Source organism: Vespula pensylvanica, chromosome 23, assembly GCF_014466175.1.
Source record: "Vespula pensylvanica isolate Volc-1 chromosome 23, ASM1446617v1, whole genome shotgun sequence".
In the NCBI taxonomy this organism is placed as follows: domain Eukaryota; kingdom Metazoa; phylum Arthropoda; class Insecta; order Hymenoptera; family Vespidae; genus Vespula; species Vespula pensylvanica.
In genome coordinates, this window is record NC_057707.1 from 1,036,980 (window position 1) to 1,050,781 (window position 13,802).

The 13,802-nt window shown below is 31.4% G+C and overlaps 2 long non-coding RNA genes across 2 annotated transcripts in view; both read left to right on the forward strand.

Annotated features, from left to right (window-relative positions):
- LOC122636802 overlaps window positions 1–13,802 on the forward strand; it is a 268,896-nt gene that overhangs the window by 254,541 nt on the left and 553 nt on the right. Inside the window, exon 2 of the long non-coding RNA XR_006329071.1 lies at window positions 1,475–1,482. This is a non-coding gene — a long non-coding RNA (uncharacterized LOC122636802). The remainder of the gene's footprint in view (window positions 1–1,474; window positions 1,483–13,802) is intronic.
- LOC122636795 lies at window positions 5,619–6,389 on the forward strand. The gene is made up of 2 exons (XR_006329064.1): window positions 5,619–5,668; window positions 5,808–6,389. It is a non-coding gene; the product is annotated as an uncharacterized LOC122636795 (long non-coding RNA).

Genomic DNA, 13,802 nt, shown 5'->3' on the forward strand with positions numbered 1-13,802 from the left:
TTTCTGTTCTTTTTTTATTACTTAAGATAACAGTCTCTTTTCTAAACATCTGTCCTTTTTTATAACGCGTTAGTAAAGAATATGGATTCATAGAAAATCATTTGTCACATTTTTTTCTCCTAATATTATCTTTATCCCTTTTTCGAATTTTATTTCGACACCATTTACGTAAGTCAATCAAAATTTCCAACTACGCGACTGAACGACTCGGAAAGGCTAAATTGGATATGGATTGGGGGGAAATGAATTTCTCGATGAATATAGATTTATCGATAGATAGATTTATTGAAGGGTCGCCCGACGTTGCACGCGGAACATGGATCAAAGAGACTTGAAATAAAATGCCTCCTGCGAGAGGTATATTTTGCAAAATGATTCAATACGTAGGGACTACCAAAAGCTACATCGTTTTTCGGGATATTAGCGTTAGCCAGGGAACACTTTTAAATTATGCGTCGAATATTCAGCGTACATTTGCGTCATCATGTCAACGTTATACCGGTTTAAATAATTCTTTTATCTATTTATTAAACTAATTATTAAATTGATTATCATAATCAGTTTAAATAATTATCTGATGTAATTCAAAAGAGAAGAAACGTTTAAATCAATGTTCCAAATTGGTTATCATAATATTCACGAGACGGACTTAAATAATATTCATTTAATATACATCTTTAGTAATATATGGAGTTGGGCCAATTAATTTGCTGCATAACTCGAATTCTCATGTGAACGGTCGATTCGAGGTAAATGATTTGCAGGTAATACGTTCTCCCATACTTAGCGTCAAATACCTTCATACTGAACCATTATTATTGTCCCTCTCCCTCTGTATGTGTACTTTTGCATGCACGAGAGCCTATTCAAGTGGAAGGGATGATTGTGCGATCCTATGGGCGTGTGCGCCTATATCTCCTCTCGTATGGAAAGGAGAAAGGTATTTTTTCATTTGTTTTCCTATCATCAAACCAAGCAGACATTTGGATAATTCTATTACCTGTATAATTCAGTTATCTACTTAGGTACATGATTTACTTACCCTGTTAGGTCTTTTACAGTGCGATGTACCTCGTAACTAATTTAGTCCTTATATTCGAACGTCTACATTTTCCTTAAAATTTACTTCCGATTGGAGAATTTAAAAAATTATCAAATTATACTTCTAGTTATTTAATAATTCGAACACTGTGTTTTTCTGTTAATTAAATCGAATCAAAATGTTATATTTCTCCAATCGGTTATTTTTCATTACGTAGAACTGATTATAACAATAACTTTATTGTATTTCTATTAACATGATATTCGTATTTTTCGAATATATTGTTGGAATGTTTTCATATCTCAATAAGTCCATATGTAATTTAACATGGACATAATTCCCCCAATATGATAGAAGTTAATTATACTTATTAATATTATCATTATTATTGCCATTATTATTATTATATCTATTATTATATCAAAATATAAGTTATAAAGGTTGTAGAAAGACAGCCTTTCCTTGAAATTTACTTTCCTTCCAAATATAGTTTTTTAAATCCTACTTTCTTCATAATGCCTACAAATTTCGTCTCGAAAAATATGTATGTATGAATAATTACGTACCAAAAAAAAATTCCCTCCCCGAAATGGATTCATGTAAAATTAAACTTTTACAAAGTAAAATGATTGCAAGGAATAGGGAGAACCAAAAGAAGAAAAAAGCATCAAAAAGAGAAGTGAAGGCATGTGTCTAAAAAAAATGTCCCCTTTACTGTAGCATGGATCCGAAATTATTGGGAACATTTCGAATGAATTATTCGGGATGATACCCTCGTTAATATACGAAAATTAATTAGTGGAAACAATGCTCGCTCCACCAATTAGAGAGCTTACTACCTACATGCGGTGATTGAATATCCGTTTATTCTGTATTGAGCCGATATTTTCGTTCAAACAAGTTTCTAGGAGTTTCTGAAGAGGGATGATCTTGAATAATATTAAAACTCCCAGTCAGTCACGATAATGAAAATCATTTATATCATTTTAGAAAATATGCTCTCGATTGATTAACTATATTTGAATTTTATATCGTTAAATATTCCCGCAAGAATTTATTTTCATAGGATATTTTTCATTTACCACCATGTTTTAGACAATTGTATAATTCTATATACATATATATATTCTATATTCGAGACGCTGCATTACAGATCTTGTTATATAATTTCGTGTTTAATACTGGGATATACCGTTTTATAAGATACGATGGAAAGTTGTATAGCTTTTGATTATTATTTTACACTATATTTCACACTGTGTAATTTTTATGAGATATGTTATTGTATAATATTGAACAAAAAAAAAATATAATTAGAGTTACCGAATTTATGGTATGTTTGTTTATACATTTTAACGATTTAATCGTCTGATCATACGTATATAGAGCCGACTGTAGTGCAGCTGTTGCATCTTCCATGATGTTATACCGTGTTTGCTCTCCCTATTGACTCTAATACTACGTATTGACGAGTCTAACATGTGGGTTGATTTTCTTGGCTGATACTAGTTGAATTGCCGGCTTTTCGGTCAGTTAATCAATTAGAATAGAGATACATGATTTAATGAGAACGGGAGTACAAAGAGACAAATGGAGAATCTTCGAGAGATACATATCGGCAATCGAACCGGTATCGTATGCTTCGTGAATAATCGGATTAGTTATCTTTTTGTAATTATTATACCTTCCGCTTGCTTGAGGCGAAAGTTTGTTTCAGAAAGTTTGAAAGAGATTCTGACATATTTTTCTGATAGAAATAAAATTTTTAATATACACTCAAATATTGTGATTAATAGTTAAGATTCTTAAAAAGTATATTAAAAGATTAATTGATCGTTTTTATATCTTCGGAAGATTCTGAAGTATGTTTAATAAAAATAAAATATCAAAGAGATCGAAATTTTTTAAGGATCACTTTTTTTCAATACCACCGTGTAAATCCTTTAATTCTAACAAATATGAAATATGCGGACAGAACAATTTAAAGGTGTTCGAACATTCACTTTGATATATTGACATTATTTTCCAAGAAATTCGACCTATATTGAAATGTGACTCATCTTTATCCTCACCTTCGCCTTCTTCATTTCCTATATCTCCATTTTCTTCTCATTTTTCTTCAACATTGATTCGCAGAACATCTTTTTGGTATCCATGTGAATAGCCCTGAGATTTTCCTTATCGTTCCTAATCTCCCGTATGGCATTGAAATAAACATTATTACGGTATATATAATTTTCTAACCAATTGCTATCCAAATTAACATTAGTTCGACATTCAAAAACACTGTCAACGTTATTATACATCCTTATTTTCCCTTCTCGACTGCGTTGAATCCTTCTGAGGGTGGAACAAGATGGAATCAAAGAGGATTCCGAAATGAAATCTTCTTTTCTACGAAGGAACAGTTCCTCATTAGAGAAAACATTCCACTTTGATCCACGATCTGCGCGTACCGTCGGACGTCTCTTCGACGAACCTTCTCAACGCAATCGATTATATCCTCTTACCGAAGCAGCTTACCTTTGGATCCTTTGAAGGGAGATATTTCCTAGCCTCCCACCACCGTTCGATCATAGCTTTATAAAACAATACTACATGGGAATCGAGAAGGTTCGTCGTCATGACCATTAAAAATGTTGTCTTCCTATTTCTCTTTCTGGTTATTATCGATCACCTAACGAGCACGGTATAAAAGATGGTATTACGAATAAGTTAGAGACAAGAACGATGTTTTAAAAGGAAATGTCTTCCTATTGATCCCAGCACGTTCATTTACGGTATTTCCTAGAAGCACTAGAAAAATTTTGAAAGACGTTGAGAATTATAGATAATACAATATCTCCGACCTATCTGCAATTCAATGTGTGCTCTACATGCATGAGATATATGGATATGTATTTTTTTCCCCAGTTTTTAAAATTCGGCCTATAATGTGAAGTATCCCGTCATTGTCGACGAATTGTAACGAAAAACTGAAAATTTCAAAGGACGATTAGATACTTCTCATGCTGATCACTTCGCCAATTATACAAATTTTTACTATGGAAAAAAGGAAACTGAAAAAAATATTGTTTCCATAAATAACATTTTTGGCCGACGTCTGACAGATGGAAATTAAAAATTTGGGTAATAACGCTCACAAGATATTTTTGTTATGAGAAAATTTCAACAATAACATTAATTCCTTTTCATTTAATATTAACGCTTGATACGGCGCGATGAATTAATCGAAGCAGAAGCGTTTATCACAATATGCAGTTCTGTAATGTGGATCATTATATATGGGTGTCAATAGGAAATGGCAACAGTCAGGCGAATTGGAAGAGATTAGTCCACAAACCTATTTGCCCCCACTCGTATCTCTACCGGAACGTTCGACCGCGGAATAAGAAGTTTTAATTGACTGGCGTAAAACGCATTCAAATCAATAATGCGAAAAGGAAAATAAATGTAACCAATGATTTTCTGTAAACCCATATTCTTTGTCACTATGTAATAAAGAAAGAGAGAAGCTTGTTAACTTAAATAATTCAAAGAAAGCAGAAGGTAATATCACGAAACAAATTTGCAAGCAATATTTCTGGCTCGATATTAATATATATTTTTAAATATTTTAAACGATAAAGCTGTGAAAAATATTAATAGTCGATTATCAAAATTCTTTAGTTAATATCTAACTGTAAAGTGTAAAGAACAGAAGGTGTGAAGAACAGAAAAGACCAGAAACAAACAAAGGAAAATAATTTGTCCAGTTAATGGGAGTATCCTTGCGCAATTTTGCTTACTTACTTCCACGACATTTCGGCTCTTTCTATCACATTATACGTGGTATTGCTTAACTGCATAGAATATAATACCTCCTTCCACCGAGCCACGTCTCGGAAATTAGCTAGGTCATCTATGATGGCGATTTGCGGAAGAAAGTCTCCTGCAGAAGTCATCCTCTCAATAACTTTCGAAGGAGTAATACGCAAGTAAATGATAAAATTATCGCGTATATATTTCATACGTCTCAAAGGAAACTTACAAGCAGTTCAAGCAGTACTAACAATTTCTTCATTCTCATTAGTCTTTTGCTCGTTATCGATATAAAGTAAATTTATCAGTAGTCAGTAGTATATAATTTATTATCAAATTTCAGTTGTATTGTGGTAATGAAATTATCGTAATCTGTGCCATCCTAACTATTATTTTGTTACTTTTCGGAGAGGATACTTTGTCTGTCTTAAATGGGCGTAACCTGATTTGCCTTTGATGACTGCATAATTTAAATGAACAATTGAACGTCTATCCTAAGATTTAACTAATTTACGAAATTTAAATTATGTCAGAGATATAGGAGACTAACGGAAGGCATAAAGGCATAAAGTAATTCCAATTGCTCAGAAGTATTGCAGAGGATCCAAATTGAACGTTATCTGGATTCTAATTACATCCAAAGAAGATACATGGATTTCAACTACGCTCAATGTAATCATTAAACATTTGACATCCGAAATGAGACACTCTTCTATTGGTACTTCCTGTTCTTTCTTACATTCGACGATTCGTTCTACTTGGATGGTAGAAATGTCCCAAGGTAGAAAATGAAAACGTTTACCTCTTCAGTCTTATATTTAAATGGTAAATCAATCAGTGCTGTCCTTATCGATTGTTAAGATATTTTAGAGATAATATATAAATTTTTTATTTTTAAGTGTAATATGGAATATAAAATGTGTATCTTAAGTATGTTTTAGAATAATTTATTGAATTTTTACAGAGATTTTATCATGGCGACGAGAATATTTCTATTGATGAGCATTATTGAAGCATGTTGAAGCAGAAGAGTGTTTCAAGAGGCAGTTGAAAATTCTAACAACGGAAGGAACATCGTTTGCTATTGTTCATGTATGCATTATGTGATTGTGAGTACCTAGGAACAGGAAAAAGAAGAAAGTACATACGTGCTTGACGACGAAGTTTCAAAGGATCAAAATCGCACTGTTTTATAAAGCTTGGAACAATGGTACGAGTAAATGGGAGGGATTTATCTTCTTCAAAGCATCTAACCGTGAGCAGCTTTAGCTGGGGGGTATAAGCGATTGTGCTCAAAAAGATCTGTCGAAGAGCCGTCCGACGTTCGACGCGGTGAAGGGTCAAAGGGGAATTAAAATGAAACTGAGGGAGGTTTATCATACAAAATAATTGAACAGACAGGGACGATCAAAAGATTCATCTTTTTTCAAAGTAATACCATTAGCAGGGGAATACTTTTCAATTATACGTGAAATAGAAAGTCCACGTCACGTCATTATTATTCCATCGATTTAAATTAAATAACCATTCGATATAATTAAAAAGGGAGAAGTATTGAATTCTATATTTCAAAATGTTTGCAGCAATATTCACGACATATACTTAAAAGATATTCGTAATATTTAATTAGCGTTTTTATAATTAAATATTAATATTTATAAATTATATATTAAATATTATAATATAATATAATTATATAATTAATATATATAATATATATATAATATATATAATTTATATAATCAAATTTATATTATAATTTTTATAATTAAATTTAAATATTGAAATTTGGACGAAATAATTTGGTGCGTAGCGCTAATTACCCATTTATGTTATGAAAGGAATTTCGTGATAGTAGATGTCCGTAATACGTTCTCGCATATTTATCGTCAAGTACCTTCGTTTAAACCCTTCTTCATTATCTCTCTCCATGCACGTGTTCTCTGGTGCGCGTCTATCTGCGCCAGGTCGAGTGGCTGATTTTGCTGAGTGGGATTGAGTGTGCCTGTGTACGTAGAACTTCTGTCTTATTTAGATAATAAGGAAAGTATTTTTTCAGTTATTTTCCTGTCATCAGACCAAGCAAACAATAGGAGATTGGCTGTATAATTCAATTACCTATTTAGATTCATTGTTTGATAACACGCTTACTTATTTTGCAGAACAATAGCCTGTATTGTTAGGTATCAATTGATTTGGAACATAATTTACGAAATATTAGTTAATTATAAGTATAATGGGATTATTGTTTTGCATTCTCCAATAGGGATTAACTTTCTAGAACAATTTACGCGTTCATATGGAAGAATCATATCAGCCGTGGTATATCGATCCGCATAAGACAAATTAAATCCTACAGCTAAATAGATAATTGAATTATACCGCTAATCGTATTATCGCATTGTCTGCTTGGTTTGATGAGAGGAGAACTAATGAAAAAATACCATCCTTGTTTTCAAAATAAGAGAGGAGATGTACGCAAACACGCGCACTCATTTCCGTCCACTTGACTGGAGCACGTAAACGCGCATGTGCACGGAGAGAGGTAGTAATAAATCGTTCAATATGATGCTGCTGGACGATAGGTAGGAGAGAAGGTATTCCTCAACGAGCAAATCGTTAAATGCCGATCAATATCCGTTAACAAGGGAATTTGTAGACAAGGAGGATCATATATTTTAAAAAAAAAAATCATAATTTTGTCCATTATAATTTTCTATGATGTCTGTAATAAATGGTGAATCAATTCTTTTCCAACATTATCATCCCTCGCATTATGTGTGAGGTCTTTCCGTTTTATTGCTTTCTTCCCGATTAATATTTTCTTTTTCTAACATATCTATATTAATGTTTGTCTTTAATCCAAAATTCCCCTTCGATATTACTTATGACACAAAACTTACTCGTGTTCGGAAATTTTGCCATTCTCTTAATGAAAATGAAATGAGTAATTGAAAGCGTTGGTAGTCTCAAATTGTATATTACGAAATCTCGAAACGATATGTACCAAAAGAATATTACGTTTCTGATTTTCTGGCTTATTAGTCTAGGGAACCATCTGTTTCACTAGAAGTTTCAATACGAAGCGAGTTCAGCTTCGCAAATCTCTCCTCAGTTTCATGATTGCTTGTTTACTCCATCAAATATCACTGCATCGTACGAGGCGTACTCGCGTACCATTGCAGGCAAGTCCTTATCACTCTCTTTAAGTGGTTTAGAGAAGCTCTCAGACCGTTGTGAACGTACTTTTTTTTCGTAAAATCGACTGATATACTTTTCGTATAACTTGTTTATTTGACCATTTCTTTATTTAACTAACTGAATGTTTCTCTCGGAGGGGAAATACGGGAAAGAGGCGAAGGTAATATTAGGAAACCATAAATGCGACGAAAGACATAGAGTATATACAAATATTATTACATAACTATAGGAGAGGGGAAAGTTTTTATCCCCATGCGTTTTAGTTAGAGAATTAGAATCTAGAAGGCTTGGTCTTCTAACGTGACGACATGGGATTTTCGCCTCAACAAGTGTGTCTCATACGCGAAATAATCCCTAGTTGTCATACGTGCCAAAAACAGCTTTACAAGTAATACTAACGGTTGAAACACGATTAGATTTTGTAGAAAATTTCATCTCTAAATTATCGAAATGAAATTGATTCTCTTGATTCATAACATTTTAATTATTATTTTGTTGCATTTAGGAGTAGTTCCTGTAGCATTTAAAAGGCTTCATCTGATTTATTTTCGGTAATTATACGATTGAAATGATCGAATGACTTTGATAAGTCTTAACTAATCTACGAATTTGGATCTATTTTAGAGATATACGAATCAAATTATAGGCAAAAGTATTATATATATATTATAAAGTTAAGGTACTCATTAAGCAGACATAGCATGTGTATATAAATGTAGTATTACAGCTAACTGAAATAAACTTCCATATACTCCCTATTTAAGGAGTTATATTGTTATGTATTTGTATTTTAAGAAAATGTTCGTTCTTTACTTCGATATATTACGATAAACAAATTCGAAAAAAATTTACTTCTGTGCACATTTTCTTCGAAGATATTATTTACGTTAAGAAAATTAACTACTTTCATTTCGGTTTAAAGTTCTTCGACATGTATCTACTTAGCGAAATTGTAATCCGATTTAGTTTCCAATAAATAAACATATTAATCAAACATGTAAAATAGTGATTATTCATTATCAAACCTACCTCTATAGTAACATCATGTTGCAATCTACCAATATCAGAAGATTTAAGAACACTTAATCTATGAGCAACAGCTAACGGTGTTCTTTCTTCGGTTAGATTTTTCAACTTCTTCTTGAACCACTCTTCCGCTTTCACGATCCAATGAGTTATATTATAAAAGATGAAATTCATATAGGAAATTGGACAATATACGTGACAAGTTACTTATATCTGATCTCTTCGTACTTTGTTTATAAAAATCCAATATCAAAGTCGATGGTTGCTATAGTAATGCCCTAGCATTGGCAACACGTTGTTTGGATACACCGGGTAATTAGTTACTTCTCTCGTCAATTTAGCTTCCATACCATTTGAAGGATTTGTAATAAATTCAATTATCAATAGAAACACTCTCGTCGACTTCGTAAAATCTGTGTAAAAATTCAATAAATTATTATAAAATATACCTATGGTATAGATTTTATATTAAATAATGAAAATATCTTACCGCTCGATAAACACACCATTTATTGATTTACCATTTAAATATAAGACCACAGAGGAAAACGTTCTCGTATCCCGATCTGGTTGATTGTGGAGCATTTATACTATCCTAATAGGACGTATCGTCGGATGTACAAGAGAACATCCGTTTATCCGAATAATGATTGTATTTATTTATGTTACATTGAATTAATTGCTATGAAATTATTCGTTGATTCATGTAAAAATTTTTAATGTGTCCTCTTCGTAAATCCAAGTTATACTTAAAAGTAGTGTTATATTACGATTAGATATGAATGATACTACTATTTTCGTACTATGTAATTCCTTTTGTAAAATCTTCTCTTGTAAAAAAATTTCTTCGTCGGAAGTTATATTTACTTCCATATTCTTTGAAAACATTGTTTCCAAATATTACCTTTTCTTTTTATATAGAAATACATATTGCTTAAGTTAACAAAAACATCCTTTTGTTTATTACACAGTAGTAATATAAAATATGATTTCAGATAAAATCTTTACTCATATTTTTTTTTTTTCGTAATATTACTTTCTTCCCTTTTACATATTTCTTCTCCGGGAGAACGTCAGATTTATTTAATGATCATGGAGGAATCACTGTTTCCATCGCAACTTTTTGAGAAACTCATGTTTCTCTGAAGTTTTCTATTGAAACGACACAAGAAAACAAATAAAAAAATCGTCCAATTACTAAGTTATATGAAAAGAATATCAGTCGATTTTACGAAAGAGAACACGGGAAGAACTTTCACGACAGTCTGAGCCTTTGGCTGATCCGCTTAAGGAAAGTATTAAGAAGAATTTGTATATATAGTGAAATTTAATGAAATAAACAACCGATCCTAAAACTAGAGAAAGAGATTTTCAAAGTTGAAATCAGTTCGTATTGAAGCTTGGAAGAGTATAGATAGATCTCTGGACTAATAAGTGAGAAAATCAGAAAATTAATATTCTTCGGGTATATATCATTTCGTAATTTCGTAAAATATAATTACAAATTTCCAACCCATTTATTTACTCATTGATTTTTTTATTAGGAGAATGACACAATTCACATACAAACACGACTGAGTCTCATGAAATAAGACATAAATAGTGAAGAGGAATTCCAAAAAGACAAGTATCCGGAAGAAGAAAAATTAAATATAAATCCGGAAGAAAAGGATAGCAGTGATAGTGATACCACCGAATATGAAAACGAAGAAATCTCATAGGTGATGATAAGGATGAAAATGCTGCAAAGTTTATCATAGATATCATAGAAAATTATAAGGAATAATATTTTGTAAAGAAATATGCTTCTCAATATCTACAAATTCATATAAATCAAATATCTTTACAATATATTAGTTAGTTCCACAGTTATGGTATATTATATAATGTAAGTCGAAGGACCATCTTTGCACAACAAATTACCATCGACTTGCTGATAGCTAACGTCCGAGAGGGTGCTGAGCAGACAGAGTTATTAACGACGATCCTTGACGAAATTATTATGGCGCTGTTTTAGAAAGCTCCCTTCGAATGGTGGTACAAGGAGACGGAATATATCTTATTGAAAGGATTCAAAGATAAGCGGCTTTACATAAAGGATATAATGGAGTGTTGTGGAAGAGATTAGTCGAATGGCTGTTTGCCGGTGCAAACGGAATCTGGATTAAAAAGGGACTGAAATGGTACTCAGACAGCTTTATCATTGAAAATGATCAAAGCTGCATATACGATCAAAGTATTCACCGTTCTTCGGGATAGTAGTATTAGCCTGGAAATACTTTTAAATTATGCGTTAATATGTAGTGTACGTTTATCTCACCGTGTCGTCGTTATATCGTCAGTTTATATTATTATTCAACATAATTAAAAAGAACAGACGTGTTTGGTTCTATGTTCCAAATTATTTGTCAGAATATTCACGTCATTTGCTTAAAAATAATATATAATGAACGTTTTTCAGAAATATAGGTATTTGGACGAATTAATTTACTACGTAGCGCAAATACCTTTCGATAGGGATTTAATGAAAATGCATGTACATATTACCTTCTTCCATAAGTATCGTCAAGTACTTCCCTATTGAACGATTTGTCATTACCTCTCTCCAAGGAACTGTGCTCTTCTATTCGCTCATGCGCGCTAGGTTCTGTGGGCGGGAATACGTCCGCGATTCTGAGGGCGTACGTACGTATATCTCTTCCCTTATTTTGACAAGAAGAAAGGTATTTTTTCATTTGTTTTGCTCTCATTAAACCAAGCAGAGAATTCAATAATACAATTAGCAGTGTATTTTAATTATCTATTTAGATGCATTATTTAATTTACAGATTGATTTATCACGACTAATTTAGTTCTTTCATACGAACGAATACTTCTTCCTAAAAATTTATTCCCGATTGGAAAATTTCAAAAAATGACCCTATTATACTTCGAGTTATCAAATACTTCTTATATTATGATCCAAATTACATTTTTCCTCGGAAAGTATTGTCTTTCTCGATTCGTTTATTTCTCATTACGTATAACCGAGTATAGCAACGACTTCATTATATTTCTAGTAACATAATATTTCTAATTTATTCAGTATTTTCCTAATGTTTTACTCGGATGATTAAATATCTCAATAAGCGTACATATAATAAACATTTACATAATACTTGCCCCAACATAGTAGACATCTATTATACTTCTTTCTAGGCATCATTATTCGATCAGCAGATCTACATCGCACAAATCATAAGTTATAAATATTGTAGGAAGATAGCTTTTCCATGAGATTACCATTCCTTTTAAATACAATATTCTGAATTCTACTTTCTTGGTAATGTCAACATTCTCTTCGTACAAAATAAATAAATATGAATAATTAAATGCCAAAACAATTTTCCTCCTCGGAAAGAAGATAAACGCAATTCGATTTTTACATAGTGAAATGATCGAAAAGTTATGAGTATGGAGAATCACATGGGGAATCAAATGGAGAAAAAAGAATCAAAAAGAAAAAAAAGAAATGAAAGCAAAAAGAAATTTCCCGTAAATGGTAATATCGATCAAAAATTATTGCTAACATTATGAAGAGATAATCGGAGATGTTACCCTCGTGAATATATTAAAAAGAGGGTGTTAAACGAAACAGCGCATGCTCGAGTCAATATAAGAGATGTTGCTAGCCATCCACAAAAGTTGATTAAATCGTTTATTCTCTTTCGAATCGTGCTACGAGCAAGTTCCTGTGAGTGTCCAAGTAATATTCAAAACCGGAACGATTCAGAATAATATATAATCTCCTGGATAGTATCTAGAAGATTTTAAAGAACACACTATCAGTTAGTAAAATACTATTTGAATTTTATACCGTTTAATATTAACGTTTTATACTGCATCTTATACAATTTTGTGTTCAATATTACAATATACTGTTTTATTATATACTATAGAAAGTTGTATAATATTTTATTATTTTATAAATATTATTTTACACTATATATTGCACCGTGCAGTTTTTCTTGGGTGTATTATTGTATAATATTAAACAGAGGAAATATTATAATTCGAGTTATTTGAAGTAAAATTTAGTGAAATATTTGGAATAATATAAATATCACTTGGAATGTTAATATTTAAGTCTCCTTTTCTAATTATCGGGTTGTTATAAAACTTTGTTTCAATCTATCAATCATAATGCATTATTAAGTATTAATTGTTTTCTTACAGATAGTCCTGCAAGATATAATTATTAATTTATAATATTATATTTACAATATTAGTTTATAATATTAGTTTATATAATTTCTCTTTTATCCACTACATTTATGATTGGAATTTTCTTTATTCTTTTCAGATGTAACTACATATATGAATACACACACACATACACACACATATATATATATCTTTCTTCGTACTGTGTATTTTCTATGTACTAAAGTCTAATGTTTATGTACATATTTATTTATACATTTGTCTACAAATTGATAAACTATCTCCATCTTTCTTTCTGCTGCAGGATATAGTTTTCGTTGCAAATTGCCATACACATTGCTAAAAGTTGACATTGTCATATACACGTCGATAAGATTCGGACGAACCGAGAAATTCAAGGAATTCGAGAAAATTCAAAAAACCATTAAAAAAAATAATAATGGGTATTATATACGTCCATTCCTGGCAAACTGCTGTAATTTTTCATTTTCTTGATTATCGATGAGTAATAATTGTAATAATGAAATTT